We start from the raw sequence: 4,635 nt of genomic DNA, 5'->3' as shown, positions 1-4,635 counted from the left end.
ATATATATATATATATATATATGTTAATATTCTTATATGACCAGCTATATATCGCTGTATCAATTTGTAAAGTAACATTCGAGGAAAGGTGCTATATCAGAACTAGGGCATTTTTGAGAGTTACAGGGGCATTAGAAATAATTATGTCAAGATAGCAGGTAGCACACCTTAGAACTGTCTTTTTGACTGTGATGAAACATTATATGCATAGCAACTGTACACAGTGATAGGTTCTCCTTGGAATGTCCATGCACACATCTGTAATGGTTTAGATAAAGCGACACAGTTCCCTGAGGGCCAGCAGGCCACGAGGGCAGCAGGTCCCACCACCCAAGGCCCCTGTGGGTCCCAGGCGGGTGGGAGTGGGCTAGTGATAGACCTCAGTGGGTTAGCTGGAGACTGGTCCCACGAGGAGCAGCAGAGGGTGGGAGATGGATAGGTGCCATGCAGAGAAAGTGAGTATAGTTTATTCAGTGGGTTATAGAAGGAAAGGGAAAGAGAAGGAGAGGCCACAGCACCTCTTTCAAAGAGAGACTGGGTAGAGAGAGAGCACTCAGGCTGGAAGCAGAAAAAAAGATCACTTGCCTAGGGTCTGGTGGAAGTGGGGGATAGGCTGGGCTTGTGTCTTAAAGAGACAAGATAGACCATTACAACACCTACTCAGGGTGGGAGAAAGATACCGATTCTCGTTTGCGCGTCCCTCTCTTATTCTGCCTTGCTGATCTCTCCAATCTGGTTCTCTACGCCTGTTCTCCCATGTTCCTGAAGCTTTATACACCTCTGGCAAAGTCTGACTGGTGAACACCCCGATAAAAACAGTTCTTGACACTGGACGTGAGATTTAAAAGTAAAAGAGGGCGGCAACTTCATGGAGTTAAAAATTTAGCATATTTTTCTCTGAAGAGAAACCAGTGTTGCAGGGAGAATGTAATTTATCTCCAGTTGTAATGATGAAGGTTGTAGCTATAATTAAGCCTATATCTCTCTTCTTGCCTCATCTGTCTATCCATGTGATTGTCCTCTACAATCAGCTAGTTGAGGTTTCTGTGTGAAGCTTGCCCAGTTAGGAAAATCTTCCTCTCATGGGATGTAAAGAAAAAAATTTAGCATCAATAGCACAATAGAGCTGTTCAGAGAGAACCACGCTAGAAGTATTCCCTAGTTACCACCCTCCTGTGGTAACAATGGTAGATAATTGCCTTTTAAACGTTGTTTCAGAATTTCCCCCCAAATCCCCCATGGATGCTTCGATTTCACTTCTGGAACAATTTGCATAGTTAAGTTCCCACGAGTAAGGCATAGTTTGAGAAAGATGTCATTCCTTCCCTTAAGTGAGAAATTACCTCAGCTTCCTAAAGTTGCGAGGCTGCAGTTGGGCTGCAGTGCTTTTAGGCTGCTCCTCTTTTTGGTATGTTTTACATTCCAATGTTGATTTTTGCAAGGCAGATTGTCAAGTGCTCCCAGTGCCCCTCTAGTGCCCTGGTGACTTTCAAAGATATGTTGTTATTCCACACAATCCATGCAAATCCTTACCTTTCCTTCATACACCTTTATTGTTCTTTATTATACAAGTGACCTTGAAATGGAGGTGCTGGTCTCAGGAGGGTTGAGGTCTTGAGCTTTTCTACTCAGCAGAGCAAGGAATCTAGTCATGGAATGCACTGGCTCATTGACTTTTCCCTGGGGCCTTGGGTGATGCTATTTTGAATTTCCTGCATTCTTTCCTTTGTAGCTGAGTATCTGTCTGTTTTTGCGCATCACACACCTTGAATATAGCTAGAGGCAAGGCTGGGGACAACAAACACAAAGAATTTATCTTTCTGGAGAAAGGAAGTCTGGTCCAAACTATCTGTCTGGTTTTCCAAATACATATTTTATTCCCCCTTCTTATTGAAAAATTTTTACTTCCCAACCGATCACCTCCCAGAAAAGCTGTATATGAAACTAGCTAGCTGCAGCAAGGGCATTAAATTAACTCAACTTTTGGAGAAGCCTATTAAAAAGAAGAATCCTGATTAGAGACCTTTGCTGGACTCCTAAATCCTTAGTTAATGTGAACCTACTTTCCTCTACTTTGAGTGTGAATGCCTAGATTCGGTTAGGGTGAAAGAATTAACATCAGTGGACTCCAAGAAGCCAGACTGCAAAATGGGGAAGAGCCCTGACTCTGAGTTGTCATTTTTCAATTTGAATTCCTAGACTTAAACTGCCGGGGTTCTGACAGGCCACCCATATTTTACCTTCCCTATCTATGCAATCAGGATAATGAAAATGTAATTCACTTGATTGTTGTGAAGGTTAAACGAAATGAGGGCGTAAAGCCCAGTATCTGGCACTACAGCATGATAAATCGAAGGCATGTTTCTCATTTATCACATGATGAGGACAGGCATGTGAAGTGACCTTGCTACGCTGCCCAGCTCATTACATTCTGCAGCGGCTCCTTTCTCAGTGCTGTGGCCAGCAAAGATTCACATTGCAATTCAAATGAAATCTCTTGAAAATCTGAAGATCATTAAAGACTAGCCCATGTTGTTCTTTCCTAACATTCTGTTTTTCAGCTAGTGTGAATACAGTTATAGGACCATTATTAAATAAACATGCCCCCCGATAAAAGCAATGACAAGACTACAGACACGGATCCATATGCTGATGCTTATTAGCAAGGTGCTTGCATGTTTCTTCCAAGGGTAACCTCATACAACTTTGATTGATTGCAATACCATCTAATGCAATTTTGCTCAACTTTATAACCATGATAGCTTGTACAGCTTGTTACCTGCCAGACATTGTGCTAAATGCTTTGTGAGGACTGGGTCCTCTGTTCCTTATTACGTCGCCTCAACAGTCAGTGAGAAAATGGACTTAAAAAGGGGTCAAGACACACAGCCAGCAAGTGGCAGAGCTGGCATCTTCGAACTTGGCCTTGTGATGTTCACACTGCCGATGAGGCTGCTGTGTCCCTCTAATCTATATGCTACAGTTTATGCAGAACTCCTGCTTTCAATTGAGAGTCTAAATTTTTGGTTGTGGTGGTTAGAGATTGATACCTACTTGATTTGTCTTTAAAAACCTTGGGACCTGAGTCTTACACAGGCCTTACTGAGCAGAGACACTCCATACTGTATTTCACTAAAGGAGGAGTGTCAACTTTGTGAGGACCCATAGGGCATTAAAGGGAGACTGTATGTAGAAGCCTTTAGACTGCCTCCCATATTTTCCTGTTACAGATCAGGCATGTGGCTTTGCTGTAATAAATTGCTGTTGTGAGTATCATCCTACACTGAAAAGCAGGAGTCACAGGAAAGCTGCACATGGTAGGCGCAGGGAAATGATCACAAAGACATCAAAGTAAGCACTGTCTGAATCACAGTGTATTTTTGAAAGCACTACAGAAGGTATGTATTTTGGGAAGCTTCCTTTGGTATATGTTGACAAGACCCTCAGGTATTCTTCAGTGACAGGTTCCTAGGTACCAGGGGATCATAAAACAAGAAAACAAGAAAATGTGGGACCAGGAGGTCTTGCACAAGCTGTGCCTTGTGCCAAATAAACTTCTTAAGAAGTAACAGCATCCTATACTGGTTTGCAATGGAAAAACGGGACAAAAAGTGAGCAGAAAGCTATCATACAATGAGAAGCTACTCAAGCCATGTTATACAAATGGAGCACAGGAAATCTCAACTAGGACATAGAACTAGTGCTCGGTGGCCTTGAGACTGATGGCCACAGCTGTCCAACGTGAGAAAACTGAGTTCCCAGGATCTGAAACTGCAGTCCTCTCAAGGCCCTGGCCCTAGGCTTTGCCAAGCATGTTTCTGGATTTAGACAAGGAATTACATTTCTTCACCATATTTGGGGGCCTAAGTACAGCCTTGGATTGACCAGTCACTCAAAATTTGGTTAGTAGGGCCCAATATTTCTTTTTCCTCCCTCACTGTATGAGTCATTATATGAAACACAATATGCACTTAAAAATACATGCTTTCTAACAATGTTTAGACAGTATTTTAGCATGTTTGTTTTAATTTTTTGACACAGGGTTTCTTTGTGCAGCCCTGTTTACTCTGGACCTTACTCTGTAGACCAGGCTGGTCTTGAACTCACAGAGATTCAGCTGCTTCTGCCTCCTGAGTAGTGGGATTAAAGTCACATGCCAGCACTTCCAGACACCCTGGGCTGTTTTTGGTTGGAAGACTTTTAACTGTTTCTATTTCACTAGGGATTAATTGCTTTATATGATCTTGATTTAACTTTGGTACATGGTATATATTGAGAAAATTATCAATTTCTTCTATATTTTCTACTTCAGTGGAATACAGTTCTTTATAGTATGTCCTTATGACTATTTGAATTTCCTCAGTGCCCATTGTTATACTCTCTTTCATTTCTGATTTTGTTAATATGGATATTCTCTCTACACCTTTTAATTAAATTGGCTATAGGTTTATCAATATTATAAATTTTCTCAAAGAACAAGCTCTTTGTTTCATCGATTCTCTGTATTGGATATTTTGTTTGTTTACTTCAATCTTATTGATTTCAGTCATGAAATATAGAACTTTCAAGTGTTCAGTTCAGTTACTAGTATGAGATTGTCCTTCCTTCCTTCCTTCCTTCCTTCCTTCCTTCCTT

This window comes from Microtus ochrogaster, chromosome 18, assembly GCF_000317375.1.
Source record: "Microtus ochrogaster isolate Prairie Vole_2 chromosome 18, MicOch1.0, whole genome shotgun sequence".
NCBI lineage: Eukaryota > Metazoa > Chordata > Mammalia > Rodentia > Cricetidae > Microtus > Microtus ochrogaster.
This window is presented reverse-complemented; position numbering follows the sequence as displayed.